Source organism: Triturus cristatus, chromosome 9 (genome assembly GCF_964204655.1).
Source record: "Triturus cristatus chromosome 9, aTriCri1.1, whole genome shotgun sequence".
NCBI lineage: Eukaryota > Metazoa > Chordata > Amphibia > Caudata > Salamandridae > Triturus > Triturus cristatus.
The window spans coordinates 1213954787-1213980737 of NC_140592.1; the positions used below are offsets into that span (position 1 = coordinate 1213954787).

Here is a 25951-nt window from a genome sequence, read left to right on the forward strand (position 1 = left end):
TCTCGTCTCAAACTGGGGAAGGTGCCCGGTCCAGACGGCTTCTCCGCGACTTTTTATAAGACGTATTGCGTCATGCTTGCCCCGATCCTTACCCGGTTGTTTAACTCCTTTGCCACGCAAGGGGCGATTCACAGGGATCTCTTGGAAGCCTCTATAGCGGTGAATCCCAAACCTGGGAAGGATGGATCCCGTTGTGGATCGTACCGCCCAATCTCCCTCCTTAACATAGACCTCAAATTATACACAGGGATTCTGGCAGCCCGTCTTGGTCCTTATATGGCTGGCCTCATTGATCCGGATGAAGCTGGGTTCATCCCGGAACGACAAACGGCAGACAACACCAAAAGAGTTCTGCACCTCATAGAGAAAGCTACTCGGGTGGCAGGCGAGTACATGCTGTTGGCCATTGACGCCGAAAAGGCATTCGACCGAGTACATTGGCCATATTTGGAACAGGTGTTGGAGAAGGTCGGGATGGGGGAACGGTTTCGCACGTACATATTTAATTGCTATAAATTTCCCACTGCGATGGTTAGCGTGAATGGCCACACTTCCTCCCGATTCCATATTGAAAGAGGCACGAGACAGGGGTGTCCTTTATCCCCCCCCTTCTTTTCGCCCTCTATATGGAGCCCTTAGCTCAAAGAATGCGGCAAAACCCGGAAGTGCGGGGGATTAAATTCGGGGGGTTTACCCACACTATTAGCTTATATGCAGACGACGTGCTGATATCGCTCACCGAGCCGAGATCTGCGTTGCCGCCGTGTATGGCAGAATTGGATGCCTTTGCCCGAGTTGCGGGATTCAAGGTGAACACTGATAAGTCTATTGCCCTCAATCTGTCTTTGTCAGGAACTACACGGGATTATTTACAGTCAGTGGGCAACAGACACGATCCCCTACTTGGGGATTCAGTTGGCTTCCTCTCTTCCAGCGGTAGTGGAGGTCAACTATACTATTGTGCGCAGGAAAATCCGCCGGGAACTGGGCCGATGGAAACACTACCCCCTGTCATGGCTGGGTAGAGTGGCGGCGGTAAAAATGACCATTCTGCAGCAAATTCTCCATCTCTTCCGCACCATACCTTTGCGACCGCCAGCCGACTGGATTCGCCGGACCCAATCCGAGCTAGCCCAATTCATTTGGAACGGCCAGAAACCACGCATGAGACGGGCCTTGGTAGTGCTCACTCCAGAATTCGGGGGACTGGGCGTCCCGGATCTTCAGCTCTACTTCCAGGCGGCACAGTTACGTTATCTGGTGGAGTGAAGTAGGTGGGAATCCGAAAAACACTGGCTGTTCCAAGATCAGGCGGTGGCGGCCCGCCCCTTGCAGGACATACCGTTCCTGCGTAGGCCTCACAGACCTCCTAATCTATATGCCTCATACATCACTCGAGTCCCCTTAGAGGTGTGGGATGCCACTAACGCTAAACAAGACCTCACAACCTTTCCATCCGCGTTAACGCCACTGATAGACAACCCCGACTTTGTCCCGGGGATGGATAAGGCGGCTTTCTCAAACTGGGAAACAGCAGGGTGCCGGTTTTTGTATCACGTCTATGGCCCGGAAGGGGTTCACTCGTTTACTCAAATGAAGCAGGAGTATGGGTTTCAGGAGGCAGAGAGACATCGGTACTTTCAGGTGAGGCACTGGGCGCTCCAACCACAGATCCACACCGGGGCAGACAGGAGATTTTCCTCCTATGAAAGATGGCTTCTCACGCGTACGTCCGATCGGAAACTCATATCGGACCTTTATAAGACACTACAGTTGTTACATGCACACAATTACAACCCCAGCAGAGAAAGGTGGGAACGGGAGTTGGGTAGAGTTCTAACGCACAAAGAATGGGAAGAAATATACTATAGAGCCAGGCATTCAGCATATCACATGGGGCTCACGGAGACACTCACAAAGATAGCGACATACTGGTACTATACCCCGGACCGCTTACACGACATGGACCATACCCGAGAAGCGACGTGCTCGCGCGGATGTGGCCAAGTGGGCAGCCTAGTGTATCTACTCTGGGAGTGCGCACACATTCAACCATACTGGACACAGGTGTTGGATGAGGTGGATAAGCACTTCGAGACGGAGATACCACGCTTTCCGGCATACGTCCTATTGGGTCTTCCTAATCCCTTGACCTACCCATTGAAATCCCGTAGAGGGCGGCAGATCGCCATAGCATTTGGGTCTGCGACACAAAACATTTTAACACATTGGCACACACCCAGCCTTCACAGGCTGGTTATATCGCCTGTGGTATGTTTTGGGGATGGAGAAGCTGGCGCTCACCATGGCAGGGGAGGGAACTAAATACGGGGAGCTATGGCGACCATTTCTGTCGATGTTGGCCACTGAATTCCGTGAAGTCACATGCCCCAGATATTTAAGGCTGCTACGCCTCGCGGAGGTGGATCAGGCTGGGGGTTAGAGGCATGGTCAGGGGGCCCATATATAGCTTAGAGGGGAGACGCGGGCGGTGCGGGGGGGGGGGGAGGATGTTTTATTGTTTATTTTTGTATATTATTGCACTGCGGGCTATGTACAGTTGAGACATATATACAGTCACCACCCTCGGTGGTATTCATATCGCATCACATGTCCACAGCTGTTTGTATGTGGTGGTGTCTCTTGGGTTTGTAAATTTAATAAAAATATTTAAACCATAAAAAAGATATCTTGATATGCAGCAATATTCTTATCAAAGATTTATATATTACAACAGAATTGTTCCTCTTTATTTGGCTTCTCCGGATACAATACACAAATCACAAGGACTCAGCTTAGATTATGCAATAATTAACATCAGTTCTAAAGTACTGAATGAGGCAATGCCATATGTTGCTCTTTTGTGGAAAAAAAAAATGATCAGGACTATATATTATTGATTTTGATTACAAGAATTAATGTAGCTTATTATACAATATATATAATATAATCAGGGCGCTCGGTTTTATGGTATTTATTTTTTTATAATTTCTGTCTGTATTTATCCATATTTATTTTGTCGCGAGCAAAAAAAAAGATGTAGCTAGTATTTATTCACATTTATTTAAAAAGGCAATGCGTGCTTGGTTGTTATAGGTTTAGATAGATTTATGCAGATGGGTAACTGCTTTTAACAAAAAGATCCTTTTGTTACTTGCTGTTAATAAATTGCAAACCTTCTAATATAAGACAGTGAGCTACAGAGGGCCTTGTAAGCCTCGCTGTCTTATGTAACGCATCCTATGCATTGATTTACACACCCTCCTCCCTCCCCCCCATCGTGTTTGTCAGTCCGGGCTGAGACAGTTTCCCTGACACACGCACAGCAGCACCTGAGTACTTCACAGGTCTTTAAAAGACCATTTACTTGCTCAGGAGGCTTTGTTGCTACTTCACCCCTTAGAGCCCCTGCATCTTCACTCTGCGGATTCGATTGCTGGGAGAATTAGTCTCCCCCCCCCCCTCACCCCCCAAACGAAATTTCACTCTAGTTGCGCCTCTGTTTCAGTGTCACTGAAGGATATGTTGGTCTGAGACCCCCATAGAGAAACCGAGGCGAGAGAAGGCGACACTGCAGAATGAAACTGAATTAAAGAAACACTTGTTAACAAACAGAGATCGGTGGAGCACTACATATCGAACATAGGAAGGGGGAACTCGAGTAAAACAAATATTAGTTAAACGGTGCACACCACACTTGGTGTGCCACACTAACTTGTGACCCAGAGAGCTGACAATCTTTTCTATCGCAATAGCAAATAATATTATTAAATCAGGCTGTAACAAGTAAAAAAATAAATTAAAAAAAAATACTGAAAATTATTTTCCAGACATTACACCGTTTGAAAAACATTTTATCCTGTTGAAACCCTTTTACTGTTTACATACATGTACGTTTAAAGTAGCTCTAAAGTGCTACTGAAGTTCTTTTTGTCATTAGTGCTGAACTAATAATTCAGGTCTCCAATAGATGTTCTAAAACTCGAGGATAACAGAACATGAGTATTGTGTTGTCATATTTTTGCAGGTAGCAAACTAACAAGCAAACTAACAGGCGTGCTGCTGAGAATCACTTCTCCTTATTTTACTCCTACGTGCACTTGCGATAGCCGTATCCTACACCAAGCCCTTCTTACTGAAAGATGAGACTTAGTAGGTAATCTTCCCCGCCCCTTTCATCCTTTATCTCCTGTAATCAACGGACTGAAAGTGCAACAGGTGCCCCATTTTTAGCACTTCAAGGTAACTGTGTGGCCTCCCCTATAAGTTATAGAGGAGGCCACACAGAGTGCATCCCACCGCACCTCTGCTCCAAGCCAGGATACTTAAACCAAAGGAAACCTAATGGCCCCTTAACATTGACCTTTGTATTGACTCGGCTGAAATCCGATAAGCCCTCTCCCCCGCCTGGGCTCAGACAGACCGGTCTTCTCCTCGAAGACTACAACAAAGTTAAAAAAAATTATTGGCATTTTTCCGTTTTTACATATAAATGCAGACAAAGGAAAAATATTTTTGCGTCTGTATTTATATGTAAAAATCCGTTTAAACGGAAAACCGGGAGCCTTAAATATAATATTTATATATAATATAATAATTATACATATAATATAATAATTATACAGCGTATTAATATAATATATTATATAATATAAAAAATGCAAGCATTCATGTTCCAAAGAAGCACTAGTATAACAAGCTTCTATTATATATAAATATTACATAGCTTATAATTAAATTTAAATTATATTTACTTAAATTATATATAACAATTATAAGTTTATATATAATGAATTAATAAGCTGTATATTTATTATCATGAACAAGCTATGTAATGTTCATGATACTAAGATGTACTCTGAATAATAGAAACATCTATAAGTGCATTTCTAACTTTACTGCTTCTCAAATGTCTATTGCAGTCAAGACTTTTACTTGTACTGCTATTATTCTTCATCATGGAGAGACAGCAGCATCATGACGCTATACCATAAAGAACAGAGTTTGGACACAATATGATAACAGTTTTACTTTTAAGCACAGACTGCCAAAAATGGACAAGAAAGTTACATCTTTATTTTACATCCAAACTTCTAAAAGATATTACCATTTGAATAAACCTACAATGCAGTTTGAGAGTTGTATTTAAAGAAATCAGGACAGATGTCATTACCTGGCCTCACAAGGTTGATAACATTTTCAATAATCTACTGTAAATATAGGTGTGTTCTATAGTTTACCATATATTATGTTATGTAGAGAGACTTTATAACAGTTGGACATGTACAGCATATATTTGTTTTTCAAATCCCTTTAGATTTGTTTTTCCTGTGTTTCATGATGACTACTTCCATATGATCATCTTGAACTTTCAATGTTCTGATGACAAACTAGTGTAACAGGAATGTATTATCAAACAATGCGAAAACAATGCATTTTCTAATATTTAGCATGGCATGCATATTATTTTGTGTCTCCGTACTACATGGTGCAGTACTTCACTTTCCGTGACTCTAGAACATCACCATCCACTGTGCTATAGGATACATCAATAAATTATATCACACCTCACTCAACTCAAACATGGGGCACTAAAGTGTATGACATTCAACTCCTCTATACGCCACTCCACTGTACAGCCCTTCACTGTAACACACTTTATAAAACTCCAGTATCTTATGAAACACTCCAGGTTGCTTCATTCCACTCCTCAACAATCTACTCACTCCAGTACAGATAACAGTATATCCAAAATTAATACCCTCAACACTTAACTGAACTACAGACTACTTAACAACAATCGAGTTAACACTTCACTGTATTACACTGTACTCTACAGCATGCCACAGCTTTTAATGTAACCACACATATTTAACTTACCTTTCATCAGTATATTTGAGTCAATAACTTTTTTCATACCTGAAAAAAATGTTTTTATGATTAACACAAGCTCTTTATAAATAGAAAAAAATTGTTTGTTCTTAAAATAACGTATTTCTTTTATGATTTTTTTCTATAATTTGTTTGCATTTTTAGGAGGGGAACAGGTCAATGTAACCAACAAAAGAAACAAAATAACAGTATGGACAAGGAGAAGAAAGGAGAGACAAAAAACCTAAGTATGCAGCGTGGGGGCCGGGGGGAGGTCCACTTACGAGCTATCTCTAGTTCCTGATGGATATTTATGTATTTCTCCCCAGCAACATTAACAGTCTTGCATTACAGAAAATATTTAGTAGTGCTTGCATACTGATCCACTAGGAGGTCATCTGGCACAGCGGTACCAGGCGCAGGTTTGGAGGGTACAGAAGATTAAGTGGATGCTAGTGGGCTGCATACAACGCTCCAGAGGTTAAGGGTGTTATAGGGACAGTAGCTGTGACCACTGCTGATGTTGCGGCAGCCTCCTAAAAATCTATCCCACACCTACTCTGAGCACGTGCAAATTGTGCAGAGTGGATGGCCTCCAGATGCTTTCTCATGCCAGAACTTCCGAATGAACATTGCTGGTGTGTACCGTGCGAGATTACTTTCTGGCACAAATTGCATGTGACCAGCTTGGCATTCACTTTTTTCTCCCCCGGTGAAATAGAGAATAACTGCCATACCACTTACTCCATCTGCCTACGGTGCTCGTGCTCTTCTTGCAGGATAACCTGCTCTCCTCCGGTTGCAGTCCACAATGTTCTCTCAGCCATACTGATCTACATAGGTACAGCAATGAGGCCTCTAAAACCAAGGGTTTTCAAAGACCAAAAAAAAATGCACCTTCCCCTTATAGGCTCACACTGTAAATGTTACAAAACGGGTGGCTCCTTCCTATTACCTGTGATTGCAAATGTTTTCAATCAATGAAAAAGGTTTTCTACAACCACACTGATACCCAGGAGGTACCGGCGAACTACACGAAAAATAAATAATGGTCATAAAGTTTACATTAGCATAAACTAGGTATACTGTTAAAACAGCCTTTGTGTATAGGGGAGTTAATATTGCAGCCCAAAAGTCGGGGGCCTTTTTGAAAACCGGCGCTGGAATCCCGTTTGGCCCGGGGGCTCCGTCATTCTTCATGTTCTTAATGACCATTTGAGGGTTTAGCTGGGCTGTTACTACACTGTGTGTGACCGCCGGTGATCTATTACCCTTGGACCGGTTGCAATGGCTGGCTTTCGTACCTTCTGGCGTGATGTCTGGTTGCCAGTCTGGGCCATCCCCTCCACGGTCCCATCTGACCTATCTTTATGTGCGGGGGTAATTGTGTAAAGCTGTTTGATATAGATCAGCTAGTCCTTTTCTGCTACTCCGTTCTCTCTTGAGATTCCTCTGCTGCTCCACACCAACTGAGATCTATCTTCGAAGAGCCACATATGCTCTGGCACACCAACCTGAATAAAGCAATCAAGGCATTGAACATAGTGGAAGAGAGCATATCGAGGTCGGAAATTCAAATGATCACCTGGAAAAGAGCTATAAATAAACAAGTGGGCGAAATTTTATTCGACCTCGATTGTAAATCCCTCCGTTCAAGTCCACACCTAGACCCGCTGAATAGCTTCTATTTGGCAGGCGAAGCCCAGGTTTACCTAAGTGACGCTCTCACTCCATCAACCCGAAGTAAAATATTGTCCATGAGATTAATCACTCTAGGAATTGTGGACTTCGATCCGGCATGGGCCCGAAGGGGAGATGCCACAAACTGCAGACTCTGCCCATATAAGAAGGAATCGTGGCTGCACCTCTTATGCTGCTGCCCGAATCTCAACGACGATTGAAGGCGACTACTGCGTCCAATCTGTACCATCTATGGAATAAAATCCTGTAGCGAAGTGGCAGCTATGTGCTTTTCCAAGTCTAGCACAATGGCCCTAGCAAGACTGGGGAAATTGATCTACTACAGCATCAGGATCACCTTAAAAACAGCAAATGAACAAAACAAAACTCTGGAGCAATGCATTACAAACCCATGGAACGACGACGAGGTGGTCTCGAATCTGCATTGACGCTTTTCCGCACTTCTAGCACCTCCCTTAGGACAGAGCCAGACAGTAATACGGACCCAAGGTCAATGGGCACCTGCCACAGTTGCACAATGTTATCCATCCTTGTAGAACAATGTGGGCTTTTGAATTGCCATAAAGCCATACCTCTACATCCACCAACCCTGGGGAATGCGGATTGTGGTGGAACTGGGGATGGGCAGCAAATTCCTTTTACCAAATTTTTTTAATGTTTTCTACTCACTGTTTTAGCTGTAACATGTCCATTGCTTTTACTGTAATGATTTTAATTAATTGTACAGTGAACAATAAATACAGACTATATATATATATATATATATATATATATTCACTGAAAAAACCATAGGTTTCACACATGTTATAGTTAGCGAAAATTTTACTGATAAAAAACCAGTGAAATTGCCCCGTTATAGTTAGTGCTGGCAACTATAACTCACGCGACCGCAATCCTCTGCTGATGCTAATACTGTATTTAGACACTTATTTGCCCATGTCTTCTTCCATACATTTTTAGCTATACATATATTACAAATATTTTTTTTTCATAAAGACACATATGTCATCAGCAGAAGATTGCGGTCGCGTGAGTTATAGTTGCCAGCACTAACTATAACGGGGCAATTTCACTGGTTTTTTATCAGTAAAATTTCCGCTAACTATAACATGTGTGAAACCTATGGTTTTTTCAGTGAATTTGCAAGGTTTTTTAAATGCTAATTCCTAACTATAACGTGTGTGAAACCTATGGTTTTTTCAGTGAATTTGCAAGGTTTTTTAAATGCTAATCTGTAACTATATCGTTTTTGAAACCTTTGGTTTTTTCAGAGAATTTGTATGGTTTTTTATATGCTAAGTTATGTATTTTTAATTAAAGATATTTTTTTTTATTTAAATAAAATTACTTTATATTCATTTATATATTATCTTTTTTTTTTTTATAAATTATTTTTTTTAAAAATTCAATTTGGATATTTTTTTTTATTTAATTTTTTTAATTATTTTATGTCCACTTTTTTTTTTTTTATAAATTCTTGGGGTGCGCGCTCTGTGCGCGCACCTAGTACTATTTTATGAATTCCGGCGTACGTTATTTACGTACGCAAATATACTTAATGGTGCGCGCTGGGAGCGCGCACCCAGTACGTATGCGTACGTACGTACGCATGCGTCCTACGCCCTCGACGCGGTTTACTTCCGCATACGCTAAAATTATGCGCAATAACGGTCGCGTATACGCGTGTTCAACGTATGCGCGCTAAGTACGCGTATATGACGTATGCACCTTCGCGTTTACGCGTTCGTGCATACGTCATCGCGGAGTGCGCGCACGGAGCTTGCGCAGTGCGCGCACCTCGGGTTTATACATAATAAAACAATATTTCTTATTGGTTATCATTACTTTCAGTTTCTAATTGTATCAATACCACACCCAATCCCCTCATGGCAAGTCATGTGATCAAGAATCTTCACTTTTGATTGGTTTGAAGTACTTTCTGTTCCAGATTCTTCCCAAACCACACCTACTCCCCTCATTATTAGTTCTGATTCCTTTGGAGAAGGAGCTATTCTGTTGTTGAGAGACAATGGCTGAACAGCAACCTACTTCAGACAGTGAGCAGGACACTCTTGAGAGGCAGAGGAACAGGAAGCAGAAAGACAGCTTTATATGGCAGTTTTTCACTTTTCCAGAGAATGAGAAAAAGGTAAATGCACCGAAAGTTACATGTGTACTTTGTAAAAAAGTCTTATCTCGTGGGAATCCTAACAAGAAATATTCTTTTAGCATTCACACTATGTTGAGACATGTTTACAAAATGCATCCAGTATCTTATCGTCGAGCTTCTGGAGAATACCCTCCACCTGCTCAGCCGACGACATCAGCAGCAGCTCAGCCGAGCACATCTTCGCGATGGTGCCTTCACCTGTTTCTTTACCTCTTGTTGGTCCACCTTGTTTGGCGAGGTTGTCTACACGGTGCACTGATTGCGGTTCTCTTATTTCTGTGGGGGAGACCAGTCTTGATCTCCTTCAGAGAAAATTTGATGCGCATACGTGCACTAGGCCATAGATGTTTTTTTCTTTTTTTGCGTTTTTCTCTTCCTGTTTCCCTCCATTAACTCAAGGGCTCTTTTAAGAGCCACTTATAAACTTAATCAAACAAATTTTGTTTTTAGAATTTTTTTTTGAAATTTTTTTGAGGTGCGCGCACCCTGCGCGCACCCATGTTTTTTTAAATTTCTTTTTTTTTTTGAGAGACTACAATTAAAAATTGAAAATGTGATTGTACAGAAGTACAAACCTCAAAACCCCACTCGCTTAAATGCGTTTTTTTTTAATTTTGTTTTATTACGTTTTTTTTCGGGTGCGCGCTGGGTGCGCGCACTCGGCGATATTTTTTTACAAAATATTAACCTTTTTTTTTGCCCTACAAGGTCCTACTTTAACCCCCTTACAATGCCTACTGGGTCTATTTCTACCCACTCTGCCCCCTTTTCAAGTTCTCCCCCTTTGTTTTTCACCCCCTCTTTATGCGATTGACAAAATGGCGGCCGCCGCTTCCTGATTTCCACCGATTCGAATGTTTACTAAGATCTAACAACCAATCAGAATTGCGCTCGCGCACGGCGAGGTGCGCGCACCCAGCGCGCACTCTGCGCGCTTATATATATATATATTGATTTAAAGGCTATTTTCTCAGAATCTACTGAACAGATTTACACCAGACCTACAAAAGGCACTTCCTTGACCTGGGGACTACCTCTCTGCCAAATTTCTAGTAATTCTGTTCAGCCGTTCGGGCTGTAGCTCTGTCTAAAAGTCCTATGGAAAAATGCATGGGAAAAACGCGTTTTGGGACCCCCCTTTTATCTCAGTCCCCGCTTGACGAATCCCCCCGAGACTTTCAGGGTAGGAGCGGAGCGTAGCGCCCCACCTATTTTGAGAAATTCGCGAACATTCGTCGACCGGCGCCAAAGTTATTCAAAATAGAATGTTGCGGATTTCCTATGGAAACGTGGTCCTAACTATAACTACCTACTGGCGACCGCCAGTAGGTAATATATATATATATATATATATATATATATATATATATATCACTTGCTCTTTTATTTCAAAGAATCCGTGCACTCAAATGAAGGGAAATCTCGCCTTTATTCAAGCAATTCCATGATTTTTGAAGGGAAATCTCGTCTTTATTCAAGCAATTCCAAGAGGCGTGTTTCGGCACTTGCTGCCTCTGTCAATCTTACTAGTTTTAAATAATCACCATTTTAATCGCCATATTTAAGTTCATCCCTCTCCATAAACAGAGAAAAACTCTGTTCATATGTGTGTGTATGTGTGTGTGTATATATATATATATATATATTCACTTAAAAAACCATAGGTTTCACACATGTTATAGTAAGAATTAGCATTTAAAAAACCTTGCAAATTCACTGAAAAAAACATAGGTTTCACACACGTTATAGTTAGGAATTAGCATTTAAAAAACCTTGCAAATTCACTGAAAAAACCATAGGTTTCACACATGTTATAGTTAGCTGGACATTTCACTCGTAAAAAACCAATGAAATTCCCCCGTTATAGTTAGTTTAGCTAACTATAACTCGCGCACCCGCAATCCACTGTTGATGATGTCACATATTACATCACTCATGACATGGTCAGTGACATCACTCATGACATCACTGATGACGTCATCCATGTGATAAATTACCACATCTTCTCACACCCTAATATAACCTTTGATACACCGACTCAAAATGTAAGCGTTCCATTGACAAAACCATACATACTGCAATACCAATAACTACATACCCACTTATTAACTCTTAGGTCGACATACACCTGCACTCATTCACCTGTACAGTCACTCATACTTACAGTCACTCCATACAAAACTATCATATGCTTTTATACACCTATATAGACACTCACACACTACCAATCATCCATAGAGGTACTCTCACACCTACTCAGTCATGCAAATAATCACACTCCCATTTACTCACCTATGCGGTTATACACACTCAAGTTCACTTACTCATAAAAATGGTATCACATTCTCACACTCTTATAGAATCATTGATACAAGCACACACTCATCCATACAGTCACTCTCACAATCACACACTCTCACATCTACCCACTTATATACTCTTACACGCATATATACTGCCTTTCACATATGTAGTTAGTCACAAATGTACCACTGAGATATACATTCAATCCCTAACACACCCATACATACACTCACTCAACCATACAGTCCATCACAGATGCACTCTTAAAACCATGCACCCATAGAATCACCCACTCACACATCTATGCATAGAGTCACACACACCCTACCCACACAAACACTCAGGAACCCATACAGATACTGAGACTAGCAATCAATAACTCATATAGACACTTATATAGGTATTCACAAAACCATGCCGCCACTTATACACCAACATACAGACACATACAGACATTTACACAGTTTAGTCACTAGTCTGCAGTAAGATACATTTAATGACTCACTTATAGAGTCAGTTACGCACCACAGAAAATCATCCATTTACACACTTGTACACCCACTCATTCTTCAACAGGCCTTTCCCTATATATATTAAACATATTAAAATTGTTCAGAAACACATACTCAATCGATGACGTCATCAGTGATGTCATTTGAGATGTCATGAGTGATGTCATGAGTGATGTCACTGACCATGTCATGAGTGATGTAATATGTGACGTCATCAGCAGTGGATTGCGGGCGCGCGAGGTATAGTTAGCTGAACCAACTATAACGGGGGAATTTCATTGGTTTTTTACGAGTGAAATGTCCAGCTAACTATAACATGTGTGAAACCTATGGTTTTTTCAGTGAATTTGCAAGGTTTTTTAAATGCTAATTCCTAACTATAACGTGTGTGAAACCTATGGTTTAAGTGAATTTGCAAGGTTTTTTAAATGCTAATTTATGAATGTATTATTATATTTTTAAAATATTTATTTTACAATAAGCTACCTATATATATAGTCATAGATTAACTTTATCCTGTAATATGGAATGGCTCAGTTTTTTTTTTTAATTTGGATAGAGTTGAACAGCATAGTTAATATCTTCTATAAACTTATAAACACTTTAAAAAGTTTGTTTTTTTAAGGGTTTTTGTCCGTGCGCACGTACGTGCTCCGTGTGTGCATGCGTACGTGCTCCACGTGCGCATACGTACGTCGTGCGTGCTCCGAACACGCGTGCTCCGTACGGCAAGTCATGTGATTTGGAAACAACTCTTTTCATTGGTTTATAGTATTTTCAGGTCATGTGATTAAGAAACAACACTTTTCATTGGTTTATAGTAGTTTCAGTTCCAGAAACTTCCAACACCACACCCACTCCCCTCATTATTACTTCTGATTCCCTGGGAGAAGGAGCTGAGCAGCTTTTCCAGTACTCCAGTACTTGAGAATGGCAGAGCAGCAGTCATCTTCTGGGAGTGAGCAGGAGACCCTTGTGAGACAGAGGAAACAGAAAGACTCTTTTATATGGCAATTTTTTACATTTCCACAGGGGCAGAAGACGGTGAATGCTCCAAAAGTCGCCTGCACTCTTTGTGATCGTGTCTTATCAAGAGGAGAACCTAAAAAGAAATACTCTTTTAGTATCTTTACTATGATCAGGCACGTTAGAGATGTACATCCTGTGGCTTATGCTCGAGCTGCTAGAGAAAATCCTCCAGCAGCTCAGCCGAGCACATCCGCAGCAGCTCAGCAGAGCACATCATCGGCAGCTCAGCCGAGCACTTCATATTCGGCGGCAGCTTCACCTGCTTCTGTTCCTCTGGATATACACCCTCTGTTTAAGAGGGTGCATATACGGTGCAATGCTCTTCTCTCTTATGGGGACACCAGCATTCCCCTAATAGAGAGCAAGATACAGCAGCACACGTGCGGCACCCTATCATTTTTGCCATTTTTCTGTTCCTCTGTCCCTCTATTAACACAACGGCTCTTTTTAGAGCCACCTAACATCTAAACACTTAAATCTGAATTTTAATTCACATTTTTTTTTCCGCCGTGCGCGCACCGTGCACCTCGCGAATTAAAAAAAAAAAAAAATGTTTTTTTCACCCTTCATAGTCCTTCAGGGACCCCCTGACAAAAGCTAGGGGGTCAGGAACTCTGTACCCTGCCCCCTTTTCACGTTCTCCACCTTTCTTTTTCACTGTCACACACAAAATGGCGGACAACACTTCCTGATTTCGACCGATTCGAATGTTGACTGACATGTAACCACCAATCAGAATTACGCTCGCGCACGGCACCGTGCGCGCACGGTGCGCGGCTATAGATATTTATGTGCTTTTAACTGCAATTTTCTCAGGAACTACTGAACAGATTGACACCATATATGCAAAAGGCACCATCCCTGACCTGAGGACTACCTCTTTGCCAAATTTCAAGTAATTCTGTTCAGCCGTTCGGTCTGTACCTTCGACTAAAGGTCCTATGGGAAAACGCGTTTTGGGACCCCCCTTTTTTCTCAGCCCCCGCTTGACGAATCACCCCGAGACTTTCAGGGTAGGAGCTGAGCGGAGCGCCCCATTAGTTTTGAAAATTTCGCGAGGCTCCGTCAACCGGCGCCAAAGTTATTCAAAATAGAATGTTGCGGTTTTCCTATGGAAACAGGGTCCTAACTATAACTACCTACTGGCGACCGCCAGTAGGTAATATATATTTTTTTTTAGTATTTTTTTTTTTAGTTAACCTGTAAATACACACACACATATTTATAGTGTGTCTGTTGGGAATGAAATTGGCATATTTATTGTACTAATATAGCTCTGTTACAGTGCACTACATGTGCCCAGGGCCTGTAAATTAATGCTATGAGTGGGCCTGCAGCACTGACTGTGCAACCCACTTAAGTAGCCCTTTAAACGTCTCAGGCCTGCCATTGCAGAACCTGTTTGTGCAGTTTACATTGCCATTACGACCTGTCAAAATAAACCTTTTGAAGAAAAGAGGTAGAATGCACGCCAAAAACTGTTTAAACAATAGTAGGCAAAGGTGCTCAAACTCAAAATATTTAGTGTGCAGCCTTAGCCAAAGTTATTCAAAATAGTATTTTCAGATTTCCTATGGAAACACGCTCCTAACTATAACTATCTACTGACGACCGCCAGTAGATATATATATATATATATATATATATATATATACACACACACATATATATATATACATACATGAGAGAGAGAGCGCGAGCTAGAAGGGTATACACAATTTTTTTTTTTTTACACAGAGTTGTAAGACAAAAACCTACATCAGGCTTTCCAATCCTGCTAGGTGCCAAAGTGTCCAGCAAGTATCGTCCAGCCAAAACATGACCAAATCAACATCTTCACACTCAAAACTGGACACAGGCAAGTGGATAAAACCTCTTTAGGTCACGCCTGGGTAGCACGCATCCGCAGGCTTCGAGACCTGCGGTATTCACTTTGTGGGCTTTGAACATGCTCAGTGCTTTTCATTGGTTGTTTGGTCTGCCTTTCGAAATTCTTTTGGTTTTGTTGGTTAATAGTTTACATATGTCCCGCCTCTTGGCTGTTTTACTCACACCCTGGAGACTACCCCTGCTACATGGAGCCTTTCACTATAGGCCATATGTTTAGTTTCGGTGCACTACTTTTTCTTTCCGCTCTCTCCTTGGCGCTCGCATAATGTTCCTCTGACTTCGTGGTCCAAGTTGTTTACACAATTCACTTTCCCCAGTTTCATTTGAACAGTTCGCTGTAAGCACACCACCTGTGTGCTGTCGCTCATGTATGCTCCACTCTCAAAGTTGACACTTCAAAACTGCGAGCTTGGCAGGCAGCGGGCTGAGAAGTGAGCAAATACAGAGGGCGTGCCGCATTATTGCCCCTCCATACTACCATCCTGCTGGCTCTCGTGCACACACACCCTTATCCTTAGTTAATGCCTGCTTTGGGACTAGAGCATCTACTAAGTTTAGAAGAGAGGCAGCAGTATGGGGCAGCAGGTACTTCTCTTTCTTTTCTGCTTGTTTGTATTGTGTCACAGCACAATCATTGGCTACAATGGCCACCTCAGCTGCCAAGATATTACTAGTTTTAGTTTTTGGGCAGTTTTCTTCATCCCTGCCCTCTTTCCACTCAGTTGTTTTTAAACCCACCCCACCCAATCTCTGTAATATTAAAAATCACGTTTTCAGACCATTTTCTTCATCCCCGCTCTCCTCCCACTAGCTGCTATTTTTACACCCTGCCGCCCACAGATCTCCATTATTTTTAACACTCCCTCCCCCCAACTCACTTTTTGCTCAAAACCTACTCCAAGCCCTCCTTAGCCCACCCTCCAAAACGGTATTGGCTTTGCCAAAGCTTTTTTTTAAACTAATTTCCAACAGTCCTCATTGGAAATCTTGCAGATTGTGCTCGCGGAAATGCTTGTGCACAGGCTTAGTTTTCCCCTCAATGGTTCGCAGCTGTAAAACTCTCACTGCTTAGACAGGTATTTTAGAAGACGCGTATGTCAAAAAGAAAGCTAAGCACAGTTTGCCCTGCTGTGTTGTGCATGTTGCGTGAGCTTCTCTGAATGCAGCATATGTGCACAATTGCAGTTGCCCTTTCTTAGCCCCTTGAGAGCTGTTTGGAGGCTACACAGCCCTACATCAGTATTTGCCATCTGTCCCAAAAACAAAGATGAAGGCAAACTGGTACTCGTGGCTGCTTAAGGACGAGCAGCCTCTTAGTATGAGTGATACAGAGCAATGTGAGCACAGGCATTCCTGTGGGTTGTACAAAATGTTTCCAGATTGGGAGCCAGCGAGCGCTTAGTTGGGATGCCTGGACATCAAGCCGCACAATGTCTGCATGCTTAACTCCCCCCATTTAATGCTTAAGATTAGACAGATTGTTCTAGCATGAAGCTATAGAGCTGCCCCTGAAGAGTTTTATGACACCTAAATTGCCAGGACCTGTTGATGTTAATATTCTTGACTTGCAAATGAACCTAGGTTGAAAAGTGTGTTTTTTTCTCAGTGATTTGTCTTGATACAGCTCAGCTGCAAAACAGGAGGATGGAGTGTTTCAATTAAAAGGAGGGTCATATTCCTACTTCGCATTTCACAAAGCTCTGGACGCCGCTGGTTTGTTGGCAGGAAACTGGGTGCATGGTTACTTGCTTTAAAGGAGGCTCGTGCTTGTTTCTACAGGCTTTTAACTATCCCTGGAGTCATCAATACATTCGAAGGCAAGAAGTTTGAAATATATAAATACATTAGTGACCTGTACTATAGAAGCTTTATATAGTAATATCTCACAATAAAGGCCTCTCCAAGTCTTGGGAAAAACCCTTACCCCCCGAGACAACGTAGATAATGTGCCAACTGATTTTATTTTGCAGTGTACAAGGACAGTACGAACGGAAAACCTTTTGATGTATAACAATATCTACAAAAAAGGAAAGAGACCAGCATGATTTTTGCTCCCAATATAGCAAATGTACATGTTGCTGATTTTGAGGGTGGATATATCTTCGATGTAAATCAGCCCTTTAAAAAATCAGATCCATTACTGAAATCCATGTATAGATTTTAGCGTGTGTATTGAAGGAACTAGACAAAGAGGTCGAAAACTGTGGAATATGGCTTAACAGCCAAATCAATCAATCACTCTTTGTACTTGTAAAGTGCGCTACTTACCAATGAGGGTCTCAAGGCGCTCAGGGAAGGGGGTGTGCTGCTACTGTTCGAAGAGCCAGGTCTTGAGGAGTCTTCTGAAGGCGAGTAGGTCTTGGGTCTGCCGTATGTGGGTAGGGAGGGTGTTCCAGGTCTTGGCGGCGAGGTAGGAGAAGGATCTGCCGCCGGAGGTCGTTCGTCGGATGCGGGGGACGGCGGCGAGGCTGGCGGAGCGGAGCTGGCGGGTGGGGGTATGGAAGCTGAGTCTGCTGTTCAGGTAGGCTGGTCCGGCGTTGTGGAGTGCTTTGTGTGCGTGGTTGAGGAGCTTGAAGGTGATCATCTTGTCGACGGGGAGCCAGTGTAGGTCTCTCAGGTGGGTGGTGATGTGGCTGCGGCAGGGGACGTTGACGATCAGTCGGGCGGAGGCGTTTTGGATGCCTGGTAGTTGTCGTAGGTATTTGGCTGAGATTCCTGCGTAGAGCGCGTTGCCGTAGTCCAGTCTGCTGCTGACGAGGGCCTGTGTCACCGTTCTTCTTGTTTCTGTCGGGATCCACTTGTAGATCCTGCGGAGCATGTGGAGGGTGTTGTAGCAGGAGGAGGAGACCGCGTTGACCTGTTTAGACATGGAGAGGGAGGAGTCGAGGATGAATCCGAGGTTGCGTGCATGGTCGGTGGGTGTTGGTGCTGTTCCCAGTGTGGTTGGCCACCAGGAGTCGTCCCAGGCTGAGGGGGTGGGTCCGAGGATGAGGACCTCCGTCTTGTCCGAGTTCAGCATCAGACGGCTGCTCCTCATCCAGTCGGCGACAGCTTTCATTCCCTCGTGGAGGTTGGTTTTGGCGGTGTGTGGGTCCTTGGTGCGGGAGAGGATGAGCTGGGTGTCGTCGGCGTAGGAGATGATTTTGAGGTCGTGATGGCAGGCCACTTGTGCGAGGGGGGCCATGTAGACGTTGAACAGCGTCGGGCTGAGGGATGAGCCTTGGGGGACGCCGCAGATGTCGGTGGCGTCGGATCGGAAGGGTGGGAGGCGGACGCTCTGGGTTCTGCCGTAGAGGAAGGACCTGGTCCAGGCAAGGGCCTTCTCTTGGATTCCGGCTTCTAGGAAGCGTGTCTTTAGAGTGCGATGGCAGACCGTGTCGAAGGCGGCTGACAGGTCCAGGAGGAGGAGGGCTGATGTTTCGCCATTGTCTAGTTGGCGCCTGATGTCGTCTGTGGCGGCGAGGAGGGCTGTCTCGTGCTGCAGTTACGTCTGAATCCGGACTGGGATGGGTCCAAGATGTTGTTGTCTTCCAGGTGGCGGGCCAATTGTATGTTGACGATTTTCTCGATGACCTTTGCCAGGAACGGGAGTAGGGAGACGGGCCGGAAGTTCTTGAGGTCCTTGAGGTCCGCTTTGGGCTTCTTGAGGAGGGCGTTGATTTCGGCGTGCTTCCAGCTTTCCGGGAATGTCACTGTTTCGAAGGAGATGTTGATAACCTTCCTTAGTTGGGGTGCGATGGCTGCGTCTGCTTTGTTGAATACGTGGTGTGGACACGGGTCTGAGGGAGATCCTGAGTGGATGGAGTTCATGACCTTGCGTGTCTCGTCGTAGTCTACGTTGGACCAGGAGGTCAGGCGGTTGGCGCTGCTGGTGGTGGTGTTCACAGGAGAGGTGGAGTCTGGCGTAGTTGGGGCGGTTGTGCTGAAGCTGTCATGGATGTCAGCGATCTTGCAGTGGAAGAAGATGGCTAGTGAGTCGCACAGTTCTTGTGAGGGCGGGATGTCGTTGGCGCTGGGGTTGGAGAGTTCCTTTACGATGCTGAAGAGCTCTTTGCTGTTGTGTGCGTTGTTATCCAAGCGGTCTTTGAAGGAGGATCTCTTGGCTAATCTGATGAGGTGGTGATGTCTGCGCGTGGCGTCCTTGTGGGCTGCGTGGTTGTCCGGTGTGCATTCGTGGAGCCATATCTTCTCCAGTTTCCGGCATGCGCGTTTGGAGGTCTTGAGCTCGTCGGTGAACCAGGTGGCTATCTTGCTGGCGTGGCTGTTGGGGGGTTTCTTGAGCGGGGCGAGGGTGTTGGCGCAGTCGTCGATCCACTGTCTGAGGTTGCGGGCTGCGGCTTCTGGGTTGGTGGGGTCGGTGGATGGGTTCTGGGCGAGGGTGGTGATCAGCTGGTCTTCGGTGACTTTGCTCCAGCAGCGGCGAGGCAGCTGTTGGGTGCAGTGGTGTGTGGTTGGTTTCTTGAAGGTGAAATGGATGCAGCGGTGGTCGGTCCAGTGGAGTTCAGTGGTGTGGTCGAAGGCGACGTGGGGGCCTGTGGAGAAGACGGGGTCCTACATGTGGCCGGCAGCGTGGGTGGGTGCGGTGATGAGTTGTCTGAGGGAGGTTGGCGAGGTTGTCGATCAGGGTGGCGGAGTTGGCGTCGTTCTCGAGGTGGAAGTTCAGGTCCCCGAGGAGGATGTAGCCCGTGGAGGCGAGTGCGTGGGTGCTGGCGAGGCCAGCGATGGAGTCGCTGAACTGAGCCCGGGGGGTCTGGAGATGAGTGTTCCTTTGAGGGTGGTGTTGGGGTCGGTGTGGATCCGAAAGTGCAGGTGTTCGGCGGTGTTGAGGGTGTCGTCTGCGTCTGCCTTGAGGGTGGAATTGTGGACGATGGCTATTCCTCCTTCGATTCCGTTGGCGCGATCCCTGCGGGTGATCTTGCAGCCGTCCGGGATGGCTATGGCGGGTGCCGAGGAGTCGTTCCACCATATCTCGGTCAGGAAGGCTACGTCTGGGGCGAAGGTTATTGAGCAGATCCCAGAGCTCGACGGCGTGTTTGCGTGCGGAGCGGGTGTTGAGGAGTATGCAGCGGAGGTGGTTGGGTCCAGTCCTTGGTGGTTTGGTGGTTCTGTCGCAGGTGAAGCTGCAGGTGCGGCAGGAGAAGGGTCCGTGGTTCCGTTTCGGGGCTGCCTGAAAGCAGGTGTGGTTTTGGCCGGCGTTGAGTGCGGAGGGTGCTGGCGTTGTTGTGGATTCTGATGTCGTGGCGTTTGCGGGGTCCAGGGGTTCTGGCGCTGGGCGCGGTCCGGGCGCAGACGGGCTTGCCTTAGGCACGCCTTCGACGCACCAGCAGCGCACCCGCTGTGCATGACCACTGCGCGGCTGCTCATGGTCTGCATAAAAGCGTTGATGGGAGGGAGGAGCAGCTGGGTGGCGGGAGCGAAGCGGGCGGCGAATGGGCTGTCAGGGGGGCGGGGCTGCAGGGAGGCAGCGGCGGGAAGAGTGTGGCGAAGGTGACTGGCTCAACAGCGGCTAGGACCGGGGGCAGGCAGAGGCAGCAAGCAGGCAGGCCAAGTCAGCTGGCAGCAGGAGACCAGGGTGAGCAGGCGGCAGCGGTGTGGGGGCGACGTAACCTGTAGGCAGGGTCAGAGGTCGCAAGGGACTCACGTCTGAGCATACCCTGCCAACTTATGGCGAACAAAGCGGTACTTGACTGGGTGTGAGTGTTTTAATTGGTTCTGATGCTCTGTCCATCACCACCCCCTTTTGTACCTCTTTGTTCGCCATAAGTTGGCAGGGTATGCTCAGACGTGAGTCCCTTGCTCACTTTGCCACTGGATTCAAGCAAGCCTGGCTGAAGACGGCTGAAATGCCAGAAACCGGTCCTAGGAAGCTTGTTTCCGGTCCAGGGAAGGCATGGCTTGGCAGTTCGGGCTGGACTGTTCCCATGAGGCACAGGGTCAGACTGATTTGCATATGGCCATGTCTGAACTGGGGTGGCAGAGTGGGCTAAAGAACGGTGATGGATCAAACCCAGATCTGTTGACTGGGTGTGAGTGTTTGATTGGTTCTGATGCTCTGTCCATCACCACCCACTTTTGTACCTCTTTGTTCGCCATAAGTTGGCAGGGTATGCTCAGACGTGAGTCCCTTGCTCACTTTGCCACTGGATTCAAGCAAGCCTGGCTGAAGACGGCTGAAATGCCAGAAACCGGTCCTAGGAAGCTTGTTTCCGGTCCAGGGAAGGCATGGCTTGGCAGTTCGGGCTGGACTGTTCCCATGAGGCACAGGGTCAGACTGATTTGCATATGGCCATGTCTGAACTGGGGTGGCAGAGTGGGCTAAAGAACGGTGATGGATCAAACCCAGATCTGTTGACTGGGTGTGAGTGTTTGATTGGTTCTGATGCTCTGTCCATCACCACCCCCTTTTGCACTATAATCACGAGCAATAAAATAACAAATCTGAAAAACTTGGAACCACTAAATCCAAGTAATACAAAATATTTTCAAAAAACCCTTTTTAGCTTTAGAGAAGAAAGATTAATAAGAGATCATCTAGTACACAGCTACACACGAGTAACCCCCACCTCAAACCAGTACAGAAATATGGGGATTTTCTGAAATAAAGGGAAATTATAAATGTGACGTGTAGTATATGTCAACTTTGCTATTGGGATTGAATCATTTAACTTCCACAATGTGCATAATCAGTTTGGCCCCATTTTGCTGTGAGAGAGTTTAATAAGGACCACCACAATTCTGAAGAAACTTTATTTTGGGTCAAAGAAAGTGTGTTATTGATGTTAGTAATGCTCATCAAAAGTTAATATTGTCAATAACCCAATACTGGGAAAAAAAAGGCTCTGAGGAATGACTGACCTGAGCAATAATAGAAAGTTAATTCTCTCAACTTGTGCCAACTCTATAAAACAGCGTAAGGAAAGTTGTACCGCTCAGACACATGTGCAATAGAAAATATATATAGCGCTTTCCAGACTGAAAGGGTTAGTGACATTTGGCATGCAAACTATTTAAGGTAAGAGTGGCACCGTGCCACTCTTTTAGCATAAGTAACATGGGAAGGTGCAGATGCCATCGGAGGAAAATGAAGACAAGGAAAGGGATTATATTACTAAAGAGCATAAACAAAAAAAGAGTAGGAATGCTTTTATTAAAACCGGATTTCTCTAGCAGTGGAACCTTCCCGTTAGAGGAAATCGGGACATTTGCACTTGTGCCAGAGATGATCCGTAATTCTGGATAAGGATCGAGTCTGCCTCCTACAGTAAGGAAATCGCTAAGTCAAGGTGCGACTAAAAATTTAAATATGTTGATTAAACTAACGAGAAAGTTACTTACCTCTCGTAAGGCATTATCTGGTAGAGACCGGATCTAGCCGCGGATTTCTTACTTTAGAATGCTCCCCCAGGCGCGAGACAGGATCCGGAATTTTATACACAGTACGTCCATGCATCGGAAGAGGAAGTCACGTGACTTTGTATTGACGTTATCTCACGATGTGATGACTGAATCCATATAACCCCCTGCCAACGCGCTGACGTCCGTTTCTTCCGTGACCGTTTTCAGCACTCAAAACATGGAGCCACATGTAGAAACTGCTATTGAAAAATAAACACTTTGGTGTCAAGGAATCACTGAAATCCTAATTCAGTATGCGAATTGTCACAATGAAATAATTGGGAGCGAAGGAGACTCAGCCTCAAATAATCACCGAGTATTGAATTCAGAATGGGAAGTCTCAGACCAAAATCACTGACACTAAAGAGGACTCCGTTTGCAGGGAGGGTCGCGAGGAATCTGCAGCTAGATCCCGTCACTACCAGATAAGGAAGGTGAGTAACGGGCTCATCTGATAGAAACATCTAACCACAGATTCCTTTCTTTAGAATCAAATACCAAAGCACACTCTCCCAGGTGGAGGCTCTGCGAACTGAGACCACTAAAGCGCACCGAATTATAACAAAACTGGCCCAGAACAGAGAAAAGGACCGGACCTGCATAGTAATGTAGGTGAGCAATAATAAGCTCTATGAGAAACACACTGGTGGAAGAACCACAAATACATAAAGTCACAAGACATTAAAAAGCAAGAGGATAAAATTATCCATGTTAGCATGACAACTACGGTAGGGGTCAAGTAACGAGAATAGCAAACTATTCGCACCCTAAAGTAGGGTTGAACCCATGCATGCTCACTGCATAAGCCCTGCGGAGGAACTGCAGTAAGAAAGGTCATAAAGACATAGAAAGCATGGAAAAAATGTTACTCCTGAAGAATGAAAAATTGCTTAAATGACCCTAAAAAGAGCTATTGGAACGTATATCAGCAGCGATTTCATTAGCTGAAAAACACAAATCAGCAGGGCAGGCATTGGAGGAATACCTGTGTGCCATACGAAGTTTTATCTGAGCCAAACCTGCTCTGAAGCAGAGAGAGAGCGGTCCATCTCCCATGGGAAGCATAACACAAGCATTTACAATGCAATGGTCTCGGCATTGTTAAAGTTAGAGCTATTGGCATTGCTCATGACATTATTTTTGTTTATGTTTTTAAAACATTTAAAGAAACGGCATGGTTATTTACAATGTCAATAGCTTAATCTCTCTCAAATGCGAGACCTATTGCATTTGCACCCACACAGAGCCACATACAAAGCCACCCACACACACACACACAGAGCCACCTACGCTAGCCGAGACCTTAAAAGGGCCACAGTCAACTCTTCCGAAATGCAACTTCACATACACGTAATAAAAATGTCCCACGCCGCTACTTACTACCCAATTGGTGTATGTGTAAACCATATAAAGAACGCTGGGACCTCATGGCGCTATAGAACTTCATTGCCACCCAGAGCCCGGAAAAGGATGAGCGGCTGAGAGGCCCCGTCAGGATTTCAACTCCCGGTGGATGCATTCGCCCACTGAGCTCCGTGCCCCCGGCGTAGATGAAGGCCCGTGCAAGGTTCCCATAGGCACTTGCAGGGGTCCCATTGACCCCGCATAGGGTTCCTAAAGGCAGGTGGGTTCCGAGCATTAATACTGTGCTCCGGGCCTGAGCCGCGGCTATTTTGGAATGGAAAAAAACACTTGATTTTGCCACAGATGTACTGTATAGTAAAAGAGCACAGAAACACCTAGCACGTTACAGAGTTATTCAGAAGAAGAGATTTCACAAAGAAGAGTGAAATTCATTATTTAAAAACAACTATACAGCTTTATTCCTAAAAAGAAAAGGCCCGGCCCATGAGTGACCGCCACCCCCAGAATGTTTTGGATCAGAGCACTGGAGGTGCTTCACGAATAGAAACTTGTCTGCATCAGATGGGCGGTGGCAGGAGGCAAAGAATACGTTCTCGCTCCTCGAACTGTGAGGAGACACACAAAATAACTATATAGGCCATACAGACCAGCCTCGGACCTGCCGAGAAGCTGCAGAACGGACAGAGTAGCACCAAGCTGGGAAGGGAACGAGGATTGAGTTTTTATTGCTGTCAGTACAAGAACGCCTTTCGCATACAAAAAAAAAATACAATAATTACAAGAAATATCAAATTAATTGTTCATGCACAATCAAAATCTATTAATACTAAACTACTGGTTAACAGATCGGGGGAAATAGCTAATATTTTAACAGCACAAAATAAGTATCCAGCTTTACATTCACATTTTTAAAGGTTACCTTTATGTTTAAATATTAACAGTTTATGTTTCTCCGTTTAGGGCGTCGCTCGTAGGTAAAAATGAGATCTAGTTTGTTTCGGAATGCAGCAGATGTGTCGCTGCGCTTGATGCTTGGAAGCGGAAGTACTCTTATGAACGAGCAGTTTGAGGCGATTTCCTACCACCACCACCCACACTCGCCCCTAGCCTCCCCCCGCAAAAATACAAAAACACACACCCCAGGCGTGGGTGCAGGCACTGGAACGGTGAAGAAATTGCGTTTGAATACCGACGTTGTGATCCCGGGTCTTCATTTCGCTGAAGACGTGGTGTAATCTTGTGCAGTACAGAATATACAGCTGTCATTTTATCCACGTGGAGCAAACTCACAGCCAGTGGATGGAGGTTCACCTTTTTTTCTACATTTAATTTACACTTATTTGACGAGAGCTCCTTTCCAAGCTGTCTCCCATTTGCTGTCTTGTTCTAGTGAACACTATAGCTACGGATCATCAGTCGACACAAAATAGTAAAAAAAAAAAAAAAAGTATTTTAAAGAAACCATAAACTCTGACACGGTGCACAAGCATCCAGTATGTGCAACTCCCTTAATCCAGCCCCCCCACCCCCAACACTGCATTCTGGCCATTGTAGTCAAAGAGAAACGGCAACTCCAGGTACCGCTAAGTAAAGGATTTCATAAAAAAAAAAGCTGTCTGTAAAGAAAGTGATTGGATGGCTGAGAACTCGACACTAGGCGAGCAGACGATACTGACACATTCAGGGGCCATCACGCATATATTCAACAGAAAAG

At 44.7% G+C, this 25951-nt stretch overlaps 1 long non-coding RNA gene across 1 annotated transcript in view; it reads right to left on the reverse strand.

Moving 5' to 3' along the window:
• LOC146799647 (uncharacterized) overlaps positions 1-25951 on the reverse strand; it is a 116699-nt gene that overhangs the window by 58551 nt on the left and 32197 nt on the right. The window contains exon 2 of the long non-coding RNA XR_014969302.1: positions 5881-5919. This is a non-coding gene — a long non-coding RNA (uncharacterized LOC146799647). The remainder of the gene's footprint in view (positions 1-5880; positions 5920-25951) is intronic.